The following is a 14443-nucleotide window of genomic DNA, read 5'->3' as shown; positions in this document are numbered from 1 at the left end:
CTCTCGCTCTCGTTCTCACGCTCTCGTTTTCTCTCTTGTTCTCGTTCTCTCTCGCTCTGTTTTCTCTCTCGCTCTCGTTTTCTCTCTCGCTCTCGTTTTGTCTCTTGCTCTCGTTTATCTGTCGTTCTCGTTCTCTCGCTCCTGTTTTTCTCTCTCTCGCTCTCGTTTTCTCACTCTCACTCTCGTTTTCTCTTTCGGTCTCGTTCTCTCGCTCTCGTTCTCGTTCTCTCGCTCTCGTTTTCTCTCTCTCTCGCTCTCGTTTTATCTCTTGCTCTCGTTTTATCTGTCGTTCTCGTTCTCTCGCTCCTGTTTTCTCTCTCTCGCTCTCGTTCTCTCGCTCCTGTTTTCTCTCTCTCGCTCTCGTTTTCTCTCGCTCTCGTTTTCTCTCGCTCTCGTTTTCTCTCGCTCTCGTTTTCTCTCGCTCTCGTTTTCTCTCGCTCTCGTGCTCTCTCGCTCTCGTGCTCTCTCGTTCTCGCTCTCGTTTTCTCTCTCGCTCTCGTTTTCTCTCTCGCTCTCGTTTTCTCTCTCGTTATCGTTCTCTCTCGCTCTCGTGCTCTCTCGTTCTCGCTCTCGTTTTCTTTCTCGCTCTCGTTTTATCTCGCTCTCGTTTTATCTCTCGCTCTCGTTTTATCTCTCGCTCTCGTTTTATCTCTCGCTCTCGTTTTCGTTCTCTCGCTCTCGTTTTCTCTGTCGTTCTCGTTTTCTCTCTCGCTCCTGTTTTCTCTCTCGCTCCTGTTTTCTCTCTCGCTCCTGTTTTCTTTCTCTCGCTCTCGTTTTCTCACTCTCACTCTCGTTTTCTCTTTCGGTCTCGTTCTCTCGCTCTCGTTCTCGTTCTCTCGCTCTCGTTTTCTCTCTCGCTCTCGTTTTCTCTCTCTCTCGCTCTCGTTTTATCTCGCTTTCGTTATCGTTCTCTCTCGCTCTCGTGCTCTCTCGTTCTCGCTCTCGTTTTCTCTCTCGCTCTCGTTTTCTCTCTCGCTCTCGTTTTCTCTCTCTCGCTCTCGTTTTCTCGCTCTCGTTTTATCTCGCTCTCGTTTTATCTCGCTCTCGTTTTATCTCGCTCTCGTTTTATCTCGCTCTCGTTTTATCTCGCTCTCGTTTTATCTCGCTCTCGTTTTATCTCTCGTTCTCGTTCTCTCTCGCTCCTGTTTTCTCTCTCGCTCTCGTGTTTTCTCTCTCGCTCTCGTGTTTTCTCTCTCGCTCTCGTGTTTTCTCTCTCGCTCTCGTGTTTTCTCTCTCGCTCTCGTTTTATCTCGCTTTCGTTATCGTTCTCTCACTCTCGTGCTCTCTCGTTCTCGCTCTTGTTTTCTCTCGCTCTCTTGTTTTCTCTCGCTCTCTCGTTTTCTCTCGCTCTTGTTTTCTCTCGCTCTTGTTTTCTCTCGCTCTTGTTTTCTCTCGCTCTCGTTTTCTCTCGCTCTCGTTTTCTCTCGCTCTCGTTTTCTCTCGCTCTCGTTTTCTCTCGCTCTCGTTTTCTCTCGCTCTCGTTTTCTCTCGCTCTCGTTTTCGTTCTCTCGCTCTCGTTGTATCTTGCTCTCATTTTCTCTGTCGTTCTCTCGCACTCTTGTTTTCTCGCTCCTGTTTTCTGTCTCGCTCCTGTTTTCTCTCTCGCTCTCGTTTTCTCTCTCGCTCTCGTTTTCTCTCTCGCTCCTGTTTTCTTTCTCTCGCTCTCGTTGTATCTTGCTCTCATTTTCTCTGTCGTTCTCTCGCACTCTTGTTTTCTCGCTCCTGTTTTCTGTCTCGCTCCTGTTTTCTCTCTCTCGCTCTCGTTTTCTCTCTCGCTCTCGTTTTCTCTCTCGCTCCTGTTTTCTTTCTCTCGCTCTCGTTTTCTCACTCTCACTCTCGTTTTCTCTTTCGTTCTCGTTCTCTCGCTCTCGTTCTCGTTCTCTCGCTCTCGTTTTCTCTCGCTCTCGTTTTCTCTCTCGCTCTCGTTTTGTCTCTTGCTCTCGTTTTATCTGTCGTTCTCGTTCTCTCGCTCCTGTTTTCTCTCTCTCGCTCTCGTTTTCTCTCTCTCTCGCTCTCGTTTTCTCACTCTCACTCTCGTTTTCTCTTTCGGTCTCGTTCTCTCGCTCTCGTTCTCGTTCTCTTGCTCTCGTTTTCTCTCTCTCTCGCTCTCGTTTTATCTCTTGCTCTCATTTTATCTGTCGTTCTCGTTCTCTCGCTCCTGTTTTCTCTCTCTCGCTCTCGTTTTCTCTCGCTCTCGTTTTCGTTCTCTCGCTCTCGTATCTTGCTCTCATTTTCTCTGTCGTTCTCGTTCTCTTGCACTCTTGTTTTCTCGCTCCTGTTTTCTGTCTCGCTCCTGTTTTCTCTCTCTCTCGCTCTCGTTTTCTTTCTCTTGCTCTCGTTTTCTTTCTCTCGCTTTCGTTTTCTCTCTCTCGTTCTCTCGCTCTCGTTTTCTCACGCTCTCGTTTTCTCTCTCGTTCTCGTTCTCTCTCGCTCCTGTTTTCTCTCTCGTTTTCTCTCTCTCTCTCTCGTTTTCTCTCTCTCTCTCTCGTTTTCTCTCTCTCGCTCTCGTTTTCTCTCTCTCTCGTTTTCTCGTTCGCTCTCGCTCTCGTTTTCTCTCTCTCTCGCTCTCGTTTTCTCTCTCTCGCTCTAGTTTTCTCTCTCTCGCTCTCGTTTTCTTTCGCTCGCTCTCGTTTTCTTTCGCTTGGTCTCGTTTTCTTTCGCTCGCTCTCGTTTTCTCTCTCTCGCTCTCGTTTTCTCTCTCTCGCTCTCGTTTTATCTCGCTCTCGTTTTCTCTCTCGCTCTGTTTTCTCTCTCTCGCTCCTGTTTTCTCTCTCTCGCTCTCGTTTTCTCTCGCTCTCGTTTTCTCTCTCTTGCTCTCGTTTTCTTTCTCTCGCTCTCGTTTTCTCTCTCTCGCTCTCGTTTTATCTCGCTCTCGTTTTCTCTCTCGCTCCTGTTTTCTCTCTCTCGCTCTCGTTTTCTCTCGCTCTCGTTTTCTCTCTCTCGCTCTCGTTTTCTCTCTCTCGCTCTCGTTTTCTCTCTCCCTTTCTCTCGTTTTCTCATTCGCTCTCGCTCTCGTTATCGCTCTCTCTCGCTCTCGTGCTCTCTCGTTTTCTCTCTCGCTCTCGTTTTCTGTATCGTTTTCTGTCTCGCTCTCGTTTTCTGTCTCGCTCTCGTTTTCTGTCTCGCTCTCGTTTTCTGTCTCGCTGTCGCTCTCGTTTTCTCATTCGCTCTCGCTCTCGTTATCGTTCTCTCTCGTTCTTGTGCTCTCTCGTTCTCATGCTCTCTCGTTCTCGCTCTCGTTTTCTGCCTCGCTCTCGTTTTCTGTCTCGCTCTCGGTCTTGTTTTCTCTCGCTCTTGTTTTCTCTCGCTCTTGTTTTCTCTCTCGCTCTCGTTTTCTCTCTCGCTCTCGTTCTCTCGCTCTCGTTTTCTCTCTCGCTCTCGTTTTCTCTCTCGCTCTCGTTTTCTCTCGCTCTCGTTTTCTCTCGCTCTCGTTTACACTCTCGCTCGTTCTCGTTCTTTCGCTCTCGTTTTCGCTCTCGCTCTCGTTTTCGCTCTCGCTCTCGTTTTCGCTCTCGCTCTCGTTTTCTCTCTCGCTCTCGTTTTCTCTCTCGTTCTCGTTCTCGTTATCTCGCTTTCGTTTTCTCTCTCTCGCTCTCGTTTTCTCTCTCTCGCTCTCGTTTTCTTTCGCTCGCTCTCGTTTTCTTTCACTCGCTCTCGTTTTCTCGCTCTCGCTCTCGTTTTCTCTCTCGCGCTCTCGTTTTATCTCGCTCTCGTTTTCTCTCTCGTTATCGTTCTCTCTCGCTCTCGTGCTCTCGTTCTCGCTCTCGTTTTCTTTCTCTTGCTCTCGTTTTCTTTCTCGCTCTCGTTTTCTCTCTCTCGCTCTCGTTTTCTCTCTCGCTCTCGTTCTCTCTCGCTCTCGTTCTCTCTCTCGCTCTCGTTCTCTCTCGCTCTCGTTTTCTCTCGCTCTCGTTTTCGTTCTCTCGCTCTCGTTTTCTCTGTCGTTCTCGTTCTCTCTCGCTCCTGTTTTCTCTCTCGCTCCTGTTTTCTCTCTCGCTCCTGTTTTCTCTCTCGCTCCTGTTTTCTTTCTCTCGCTCTCGTTTTCTCACTCTCACTCTCGTTTTCTCTTTCGGTCTCGTTCTCTCGCTCTCGTTCTCGTTCTCTCGCTCTCGTTTTCTCTCTCGCTCTCGTTTTCTCTCTCTCTCGCTCTCGTTTATCTCGCTTTCGTTATCGATCTCTCTCGCTCTCGTGCTCTCTCGTTCTCGCTCTCGTTTTCTCTCTCGCTCTCGTTTTCTCTCGCTCTCGTTTTCTCTCTCGCGCTCTCGTTTTCTCTCTCTCGTTCTCGCTCTCGTTTTATCTCGCTCTCGTTTTCTCTCTCGTTCTCGTTCTCTCTCGCTCCTGTTTTCTCTCTCGCTCCTGTTTTCTCTCTCGCTCTCGTGTTTTCTCTCTCGCTCTCGTGTTTTCTGTCTCGCTCTCGTGTTTTCTCTCTTGCTCTCGTGTTTTCTCTCTCGCTCTCGTTTTCTCTCTCGCTCTCGTTTTCTCTCTCGCTCTCGTTTTCTCTCGCTCTCGTTTTCGTTCTCTCGCTCTCGTTTTCTCTGTCATTCTCGTTCTCTCTCGCTCCTGTTTTCTCTCTCGCTTCTGTTTTCTCTCTCGCTCCTGTTTTCTCTCTCGCTCCTGTTTTCTCTCTCGCTCCTGTTTTCTTTCTCTCGCTCTCGTTTTCTCACTCTCACTCTCGTTTTCTCTTTCGGTCTCGTTTTCTCTCTCTCGTTCTCGTTCTCTCGCTCTCGTTTTCTCTCTCGCTCTCGTTTTCTCTCTCTCTCGCTCTCGTTTTATCTCGCTTTCGTTATCGATCTCTCTCGCTCTCGTGCTCTCTCGTTCTCGCTCTCGTTTTCTCTCTCGCTCTCGTTTTCTCTCTCGCTCTCGTTTTCTCTCTCTCGTTCTCACTCTCGTTTTATCTCGCTCTCGTTTTATCTCGCTCTCGTTTTATCTCACTCCTGTTTTCTGTCTCGCTCTCGTGTTTTCTCTCTCGCTCTCGTGTTTTCTCTCTCGCTCTCGTGTTTTCGTTCTCTCGCTCTCGTTTTATCTCGCTTTCGTTATCGTTCTCTCGCTCTCGTGCTCTCTCGTTCTCGCTCTCGTTTTCTCTCTCGCTCTCGTTTTCTCTCGCTCTCGTTTTCGTTCTCTCGCTCTCGTTGTATCTTGCTCTCATTTTCTCTGTCGTTCTCGTTCTCTCGCACTCTTGTTTTCTCGCTCCTGTTTTCTCTCTCTCTCGCTCTCGTTTTCTTTTTCTTGCTCTCGTTTTCTTTCTCTCGCTTTCGTTTTCACTCTTTCGTTCTCTCGCTCTCGTTTTCTCACGCTCTCGTTTTCTCTCTCGTTCTCGTTTTCTCTCTCTCGCTCTCGTTATCTCTCTCTCTCGTTTTCTCGTTCGCTCTCGTTTTCTCTCTCTCTCGCTCTCGTTTTCTCTCTCTCGCTCTCGTTTTCTCTCTCTCGCTCTCGTTTTCTTTCGCTTGCTCTCGTTTTCTCGCTCTCGCTCTCGTTTTCTCGCTCTCGCTCTCGTTTTATCTCGCTCTCGTTTTATCTCGCTCTCGTTTTCTCTCGCTCTCGTTTTCTCTCGCTCTCGTTTTCTCTCTCGTTATCGTTCTCTCGCTCTCGTTTTCTCTCTCTCGCTCTCGTTTTTCTCTCTCTCGCTCTCGTTTTCTCTCTCGCTCTCGTTTTCTCTCTCTCGCTCTCGTTTTCTTTCGCTTGCTCTCGTTTTATCTCGCTCTCGTTTTATCTCGCTCTCGTTTTCTCTCGCTCTCGTTTTCTCTCGCTCTCGTTTTCTCTCTCGTTATCGTTCTCTCGCTCTCGTTTTCTCTCTCTCGCTCTCGTTTTCTCTCTCTCGCTCTCGTTTTCTCTCTCGCTCTCGTTTTCTCTCTCTCGCTCTCGTTTTCTTTCGCTTGCTCTCGTTTTCTCGCTCTCGCTCTCGTTTTCTCGCTCTCGCTCTCGTTTTCTCTCGCTCTCGTTTTCTCTCGCTCTCGTTTTCTCTCTCGTTATCGTTCTCTCTCTCGTTATCGTTCTCTCGCTCTCGTTTTCTCTCTCGCTCTCGTTTTCTCTCTCGCTCCTGTTTTCTTTCTCTCGCTCCTGTTTTCTTTCACTCGCTCTCGTTTTCTCACTCTCACTCTCGTTTTCTCTTTCGGTCTCGTTCTCTCGCTCTCGTTCTCGTTTTATCTCTCTCGTTTTATCTCGCTCTCGTTTTATCTCGCTCTCGTTTTATCTCGCTCTCGTTTTCTCTCTCGTTCTCGTTCTCTCTCTCTCGCTCCTGTTTTCTCGCTCTCGCTCCTGTTTTCTCGCTCTCGCTCCTGTTTTCTCGCTCTCGCTCCTGTTTTCTCGCTCTCGCTCTCGTTTTATCTCTCTCGCTCTCGTTTTCTCTCGCTCTCGTTTTCTCTCGCTCTCGTTTTATCTCTCGTTCTCGTTCTCTCTCGCTCCTGTTCTCTCTCTCGCTCTCGTTTTCTCTCTCTCGCTCTCGTTTTCTCTCTCTCGCTCTCGTTTTCTCTCTCTCGCTCTCGTTTTCTCTCGCTCTCGTTTTCTCTCTCTCGCTCTCGTTTTCTCTCTCTCGCTCTCGTTTTCTCTCTCTCGCTCTCGTTTTCTCTCTCTCGCTCTCGTTTTCTTTCTCTCGCTCTCGTTTTCTCTCTCGTTTTCTCTCTTGCTCTCGTTTTCTCTCTCTCTCGCTCTCGTTTTATCTCGCTTTCGTTATCGATCTCTCTCGCTCTCGTGCTCTCTCGTTCTCGCTCTCGTTTTCTCTCTCGCTCTCGTTTTCTCTCTCGCTCTCGTTTTCTCTCTCTCGTTCTCACTCTCGTTTTATCTCGCTCTCGTTTTATCTCGCTCTCGTTTTATCTCACTCCTGTTTTCTGTCTCGCTCTCGTGTTTTCTCTCTCGCTCTCGTGTTTTCGTTCTCTCGCTCTCGTTTTATCTCGCTTTCGTTATCGTTCTCTCGCTCTCGTGCTCTCTCGTTCTCGCTCTCGTTTTCTCTCTCGCTCTCGTTTTCTCTCGCTCTCGTTTTCGTTCTCTCGCTCTCGTTGTATCTTGCTCTCATTTTCTCTGTCGTTCTCGTTCTCTCGCACTCTTGTTTTCTCGCTCCTGTTTTCTCTCTCTCTCGCTCTCGTTTTCTTTTTCTTGCTCTCGTTTTCTTTCTCTCGCTTTCGTTTTCACTCTTTCGTTCTCTCGCTCTCGTTTTCTCACGCTCTCGTTTTCTCTCTCGTTCTCGTTTTCTCTCTCTCGCTCTCGTTATCTCTCTCTCTCGTTTTCTCGTTCGCTCTCGTTTTCTCTCTCTCTCGCTCTCGTTTTCTCTCTCTCGCTCTCGTTTTCTCTCTCTCGCTCTCGTTTTCTTTCGCTTGCTCTCGTTTTCTCGCTCTCGCTCTCGTTTTCTCGCTCTCGCTCTCGTTTTATCTCGCTCTCGTTTTATCTCGCTCTCGTTTTCTCTCGCTCTCGTTTTCTCTCGCTCTCGTTTTCTCTCTCGTTATCGTTCTCTCGCTCTCGTTTTCTCTCTCTCGCTCTCGTTTTCTCTCTCTCGCTCTCGTTTTCTCTCTCTCGCTCTCGTTTTCTCTCTCTCGCTCTCGTTTTCTCTCTCTCGCTCTCGTTTTCTTTCGCTTGCTCTCGTTTTCTCGCTCTTGCTCTCGTTTTCTCGCTCTCGCTCTCGTTTTCTCTCGCTCTCGTTTTCTCTCGCTCTCGTTTTCTCTCTCGTTATCGTTCTCTCGCTCTCGTTTTCTCTCTCGCTCTCGTTTTCTCTCTCGCTCCTGTTTTCTTTCTCTCGCTCCTGTTTTCTTTCACTCGCTCTCGTTTTCTCACTCTCACTCTCGTTTTCTCTTTCGGTCTCGTTCTCTCGCTCTCGTTCTCGTTTTATCGCTCTCGTTTTATCTCGCTCTCGTTTTATCTCGCTCTCGTTTTATCTCGCTCTCGTTTTCTCTCTCGTTCTCGTTCTCTCTCTCTCGCTCCTGTTTTCTCGCTCTCGCTCCTGTTTTCTCGCTCTCGCTCCTGTTTTCTCGCTCTCGCTCCTGTTTTCTCGCTCTCGCTCTCGTTTTATCTCTCTCGCTCTCGTTCTCTCTCGCTCCTGTTCTCTCTCTCGCTCTCGTTTTCTCTCTCTCGCTCTCGTTTTCTCTCTCTCGCTCTCGTTTTCTCTCTCTCGCTCTCGTTTTCTCTCTCTCGCTCTCGTTTTCTCTCTCTCGCTCTCGTTTTCTCTCTCTCGCTCTCGTTTTCTCTCTCTCGCTCTCGTTTTCTCTCTCTCGCTCTCGTTTTCTCTCTCGTTTTCTCTCTTGCTCTCGTTTTCTCGTTCGCTCTCGCTCTCGTGCTCTCTCGTTCTCGCTTTCTCTCTCGCCCTCGTTTTCGTTCTCTCGCTCTCGTTTTCTCTGTCGTTCTTGTTCTCTCGCACTCTTGTTCTCTCGCTCCTGTTTTCTCTCTCGCTCTCGTTTTCTTTCTCTCGCTCTCGTTTTCTCTCTCTCGCTCTCGTTTTATCTTGCTCTCGTTTTCTCTCTCGCTCCTGTTTTCTCTCTCTCGCTCCTGTTTTCTCTCTCTCGCTCTCGTTTTCTATCGCTCTCGTTTTCTCTCTCTTGCTCTCGTTTTCTTTCTCTCGCTCTCGTTTTCTCTCTCTCGCTCTCGTTTTATCTCGCTCTCGTTTTCTCTCTCGCTCCTGTTTTCTCTCTCTCGCTCCTGTTTTCTCTCTCTCTCGTTTTCTCTCTCTCGCTCTCGTTTTCTCTCTCTCGCTCTCGTTTTCTCTCTCCTTTTCTCTCGTTTTCTCATTCGCTCTCGCTCTCGTTATCGCTCTCTCTCGCTCTCGTGCTCTCTCGTTTTCTCTCTCGCTCTCGTTTTCTGTCTCGTTTTCTGTCTCGCTCTCGTTTTCTGTCTCGCTGTCGCTCTCGTTTTCTCATTCGCTCTCGCTCTCGTTATCGTTCTCTCTCGTTCTTGTGCTCTCTCGTTCTCATGCTCTCTCGTTCTCGCTCTCGTTTTCTGCCTCGCTCTCGTTTTCTGTCTCGCTCTCGGTCTTGTTTTCTCTCGCTCTTGTTTTCTCTCGCTCTTGTTTTCTCTCTCGCTCTCGTTCTCTCTCTCGCTCTCGTTCTCTCTCTCGCTCTCGTTTTCTCTCTCGCTCTCGTTCTCTCGCTCTCGTTTTCTCTCTCGCTCTCGTTTTCTCTCTCGCTCTCGTTTTCTCTCGCTCTCGTTTACACTCTCGCTCGTTCTCGTTCTTTCGCTCTCGTTTTCGCTCTCGCTCTCGTTTTCGCTCTCGCTCTCGTTTTCGCTCTCGCTCTCGTTTTCTCTCTCGTTCTCGTTCTCGTTATCTCGCTTTCGTTTTCTCTCTCTCGCTCTCGTTTTCTCTCTCTCGCTCTCGTTTTCTCTCTCTCGCTCTCGTTTTCTTTCGCTCGCTCTCGTTTTCTTTCGCTCGCTCTCGTTTTCTCGCTCTCGCTCTCGTTTTCTCTCTCGCGCTCTCGTTTTATCTCGCTCTCGTTTTCTCTCTCGTTATCGTTCTCTCTCGCTCTCGTGCTCTCGTTCTCGCTCTCGTTTTCTTTCTCTTGCTCTCGTTTTCTTTCTCGCTCTCGTTTTCTCTCTCTCGCTCTCGTTTTCTCTCTCGCTCTCGTTCTCTCTTGCTCTCGTTCTCTCTCTCGCTCTCGTTCTCTCTCGCTCTCGTTTTCTCTCGCTCTCGTTTTCGTTCTCTCGCTCTCGTTTTCTCTGTCGTTCTCGTTCTCTCTCGCTCCTGTTTTCTCTCTCGCTCCTGTTTTCTCTCTCGCTCCTGTTTTCTTTCTCTCGCTCCTGTTTTCTTTCTCTCGCTCTCGTTTTCTCACTCTCACTCTCGTTTTCTCTTTCGGTCTCGTTCTCTCGCTCTCGTTCTCGTTCTCTCGCTCTCGTTTTCTCTCTCGCTCTCGTTTTCTCTCTCTCTCGCTCTCGTTTTATCTCGCTTTCGTTATCGATCTCTCTCGCTCTCGTGCTCTCTCGTTCTCGCTCTCGTTTTCTCTCTCGCTCTCGTTTTCTCTCGCTCTCGTTTTCTCTCTCGCGCTCTCGTTTTATCTCGCTCTCGTTTTCTCTCTCGTTCTCGTTCTCTCTCGCTCCTGTTTTCTCTCTCGCTCTCGTGTTTTCTCTCTCGCTCTCGTGTTTTCTCTCTCGCTCTCGTGTTTTCTGTCTCGCTCTCGTGTTTTCTCTCTCGCTCTCGTGTTTTCTCTCTCGCTCTCGTGTTTTCTCTCTCGCTCTCGTGTTTTCTCTCTCGCTCTCGTGTTTTCTCTCTCGCTCTCGTTTTCGTTCTCTCGCTCTCGTTTTCGTTCTCTCGCTCTCGTTTTCTCTCTCGCTCTCGTTTTCTCTCTCGCTCCTGTTTTCTTTCTCTCGCTCTCGTTTTCTCACTCTCACTCTCGTTTTCTCTTTCGGTCTCGTTTTCTCTCTCTCGTTCTCGTTCTCTCGCTCTCGTTTTCTCTCTCGCTCTCGTTTTCTCTCTCTCTCGCTCTCGTTTTATCTCGCTTTCGTTATCGATCTCTCTCGCTCTCGTGCTCTCTCGTTCTCGCTCTCGTTTTCTCTCTCGCTCTCGTTTTCTCTCTCGCTCTCGTTTTCTCTCTCGCGCTCTCGTTTTCTCTCTCTCGTTCTCACTCTCGTTTTATCTCGCTCTCGTTTTATCTCGCTCTCGTTTTATCTCACTCCTGTTTTCTCTCTCGCTCTCGTGTTTTCTCTCTCGCTCTCGTTTTCTCTCTCGCTCTCGTGTTTTCTCTCTCGCTCTCGTGTTTTCGTTCTCTCGCTCTCGTTTTATCTCGCTTTCGTTATCGTTCTCTCGCTCTCGTGCTCTCTCGTTCTCGCTCTCGTTTTCTCTCTCGCTCTCGTTTTCTCTCGCTCTCGTTTTCGTTCTCTCGCTCTCGTTGTATCTTGCTCTCATTTTCTCTGTCGTTCTCGTTCTCTCGCACTCTTGTTTTCTCGCTCCTGTTTTCTCTCTCTCTCGCTCTCGTTTTCTTTTTCTTGCTCTCGTTTTCTTTCTCTCGCTTTCGTTTTCACTCTCTCGTTCTCTCGCTCTCGTTTTCTCACGCTCTCGTTTTCTCTCTCGTTCTCGTTTTCTCTCTCTCGCTCTCGTTATCTCTCTCTCTCGTTTTCTCGTTCGCTCTCGTTTTCTCTCTCTCTCGCTCTCGTTTTCTCTCTCTCTCGCTCTCGTTTTCTCTCTCTCGCTCTCGTTTTCTCTCTCGCTCTCGTTTTCTCTCTCTCGCTCTCGTTTTCTCTCTCTCGCTCTCGTTTTCTTTCGCTTGCTCTCGTTTTCTCGCTCTCGCTCTCGTTTTCTCGCTCTCGCTCTCGTTTTATCTCGCTCTCGTTTTCTCTCGCTCCTGTTTTCTTTCACTCGCTCTCGTTTTCTCACTCTCACTCTCGTTTTCTCTTTCGGTCTCGTTCTCTCGCTCTCGTTCTCGTTTTATCTCTCTCGCTCTCGTTTTATCTCGCTCTCGTTTTATCTCGCTCTCGTTTTATCTCGCTCTCGTTTTATCTCGCTCTCGTTTTCTCTCTCGTTCTCGTTCTCTCTCTCTCGCTCCTGTTTTCTCGCTCTCGCTCCTGTTTTCTCGCTCTCGCTCCTGTTTTCTCGCTCTCGCTCCTGTTTTCTCGCTCTCGCTCTCGTTTTATCTCTCTCGCTCTCGTTTTCTCTCGCTCTCGTTTTCTCTCGCTCTCGTTTTATATCTCGCTCTCGTTTTATATCTCGCTCTCGTTTTATCTCTCGTTCTCGTTCTCTCTCGCTCCTGTTCTCTCTCTCGCTCTCGTTTTCTCTCTCTCGCTCTCGTTTTCTCTCGCTCTCGTTTTCTCTCTCTCGCTCTCGTTTTCTCTCTCTCGCTCTCGTTTTCTCTCTCTCGCTCTCGTTTTCTCTCTCTCGCTCTCGTTTTCTCTCTCTCGCTCTTGCTCTCGTTTTCGCTCTCGCTCTCGTTTTCTCTCTCGCTCTCGTTTTCTTTCTCTCGCTCTCGTTTTCTCTCTCTCGCTCTCGTTTTCTCTCTCTCGCTCTCGTTTTATCTCGCTCCTGTTTTCTCTCTCTCGCTCCTGTTTTCTCTCTCTCGCTCTCGTTTTCTCTCGCTCTCGTTTTCTCTCTCTTGCTCTCGTTTTCTTTCTCTCGCTCTCGTTTTCTCTCTCTCGCTCTCGTTTTCTCTCTCTCGCTCTCGTTTTATCTCGCTCTCGTTTTCTCTCTCGCTCCTGTTTTCTCTCTCTCGCTCCTGTTTTCTCTCTCTCGCTCTCGTTTTCTCTCGCTCTCGTTTTCTCTCTCTTGCTCTCGTTTTCTTTCTCTCGCTCTCGTTTTCTCTCTCTCGCTCTCGTTTTATCTCGCTCTCGTTTTCTCTCTCGCTCCTGTTTTCTCTCTCTCGCTCCTGTTTTCTCTCGCTCTCGTTTTCTCTCGCTCTCGTTTTCTCTCTCGCTCTCGTTTTCTCTCTCTCGCTCTCGTTTTCTCTCTCCCTTTCTCTCGTTTTCTCATTCGCTCTCGCTCTCGTTATCGCTCTCTCTCGCTCTCGTGCTCTCTCGTTTTCTCTCTCGCTCTCGTTTTCTCTCTCGCTCTCGTTTTCTGTCTCGTTTTCTGTCTCGCTCTCGTTTTCTGTCTCGCTCTCGTTTTCTGTCTCGCTCTCGTTTTCTGTCTCGCTCTCGCTCTCGTTTTCTCATTCGCTCTCGCTCTCGTTATCGTTCTCTCTCGTTCTTGTGCTCTCTCGTTCTCATGCTCTCTCGTTCTCATGCTCTCTCGTTCTCGCTCTCGTTTTCTGCCTCGCTCTCGTTTTCTGTCTCGCTCTCGGTCTTGTTTTCTCTCGCTCTTGTTTTCTCTCGCTCTTGTTTTCTCTCTCGCTCTCGTTCTCTCTCTCGCTCTCGTTTTCTCTCTCGCTCTCGTTCTCTCGCTCTCGTTTTCTCTCTCGCTCTCGTTTTCTCTCGCTCTCGTTTACACTCTCGCTCGTTCTCGTTCTTTCGCTCTCGTTTTCGCTCTCGCTCTCGTTTTCGCTCTCGCTCTCGTTTTCGCTCTCGCTCTCGTTTTCTCTCTCGTTCTCGTTCTCGTTATCTCGCTTTCGTTTTCTCTCTCTCATTCTCTCTCGCTCTCGTTTAATCTCGCTCTCATTTTCGTTTTTGCTCTCGCTCTCGTTTTCACTCTCGATTTCTCTCTCGCTCTCGTTCTCGTTCTCTCGCTCTCGCTCTCGTTTTCTCTCGCTCTCGTTTTCTCTCGCTCTCGTTTTCTCTCGCTCTCGTTTTCTCTCTCTCGCTCTCGTTTTCCCTCGCTCTCATTCTCTGTCTCGCTCTCGTTTTCTCTCTCTTGCTCTCGTTTTCACTCTCGTTCTCGTTCTCTCGCTCTCGATCTCGTTCTCTCGCTCTCGTTCTCGTTCTCTCGTTCTCGTTCTCGTTATCTCGCTTTCGTTTTCTCTCTCTCATTCTCTCTCTCGCTCTCGTTTAATCTCGCTCTCGTTTTCTCTCTCGCTCTCGTTTTCTCTCGCTCTCGTTTCCTCTCTCTCGCTCTCGTTTTCCCTCGCTCTCATTCTCTGTCTCGCTCTCGTTCTCGTTCTCTCGCTCTCGATCTCGTTCTCTCGCTCTCGTTCTCGTTCTCTCGTTCTCGTTCTCGTTATCTCGCTTTCGTTTTCTCTCTCTCATTCTCTCTCTCGCTCTCGTTTAATCTCGCTCTCATTCTCGTTTACGTTCTCGTTTTCGCTCTCGCTCTCGTTCGCTCTCGCTCTCGCTCTCGTTTTCTGTCTCGCTCTCGTTCTCGTTTTCTGTCTCGCTCTCGTTCTCGTTTTCCCTCTCTCGCTCTCGTTTTCTCTCTCTCGCTCTCGTTCTCGTTCTCTCGCTCTCGTTTTCTCTCGCTCTCGTTTTCTCTCTCCCGTTATCGTTCTCACTCGTTATCGTTCTCACTCGTTATCGTTCTCACTCGTTATCGCTCTCGTTCTCGTTCTCTCTCGTTCTCTCTCGTTCTCTCTCTCGTTCTCTCTCTCTCTCGTTTTCTCTCTCTCGTGTTTTCTCTCTCTCGTTTTCTCTCTCGCTCTCGTTCTCGTTTTCTCACTCGTTTTTCTCGCTCTCGTTTTCTCTCTCGATCTCGTTCTCTCGCTCTCTCGTTTTATCTCGCTCTCGTTTTCTCTCGCTCTCGTTTTATCTCTCGCTCTCGTTTTTTCTCTCGCTCTCGTTTTCTCTCGCTCTCGTTTTCCCTCGCTCTCATTCTCTGTCTCGCTCTCGTTTTCTCTCTCGTGCTCTCGTTTTCACTCTCGATTTCTCTCTCACTCTCGTTCTCGTTCTCTCGCTCTCGATCTCGTTCTCTCGCTCTCTTTATCGTTCTCTCGCTCTCGCTCTCGTTTTCTCTTGCTCTCGTTTTCTCTCGCTCTCGTTTTCTCTCTCGCTCTCGTTTTCTCTCGCTCTCGTTTTCTCTCGCTCTCGTTTTCTCTCTCTCGCTCTCGTTTTCCCTCGCTCTCATTCTCTGTCTCGCTCTCGTTTTCTCTCTCTTGCTCTCGTTTTCACTCTCGATTTCTCTCTCGCTCTCGTTCTCGTTCTCTCGCTCTCGATCTCGTTCTCTCGCTCTCTTTATCGTTCTCTC

At 48.9% G+C, this 14443-nt stretch overlaps 2 protein-coding genes across 6 annotated transcripts in view; one reads left to right on the top strand and one right to left on the bottom strand.

Annotated features, from left to right (window-relative positions):
* usp34 (ubiquitin specific peptidase 34) overlaps positions 1 to 14443 on the top strand; it is a 472579-nt gene that overhangs the window by 206420 nt on the left and 251716 nt on the right. The gene's annotated exons all lie outside the window — the stretch shown is intronic.
* LOC132819259 (octapeptide-repeat protein T2-like) overlaps positions 1 to 14443 on the bottom strand; it is a gene marked incomplete at its 3' end in the record, with an annotated part of 53955 nt that overhangs the window by 38800 nt on the left and 712 nt on the right. The gene's annotated exons all lie outside the window — the stretch shown is intronic.

This window comes from Hemiscyllium ocellatum, chromosome 10 (assembly GCF_020745735.1).
Source record: "Hemiscyllium ocellatum isolate sHemOce1 chromosome 10, sHemOce1.pat.X.cur, whole genome shotgun sequence".
NCBI lineage: Eukaryota > Metazoa > Chordata > Chondrichthyes > Orectolobiformes > Hemiscylliidae > Hemiscyllium > Hemiscyllium ocellatum.
Note: the sequence above shows the minus strand (reverse complement) of the source record. Positions and strands in the feature narration are given on the sequence as shown.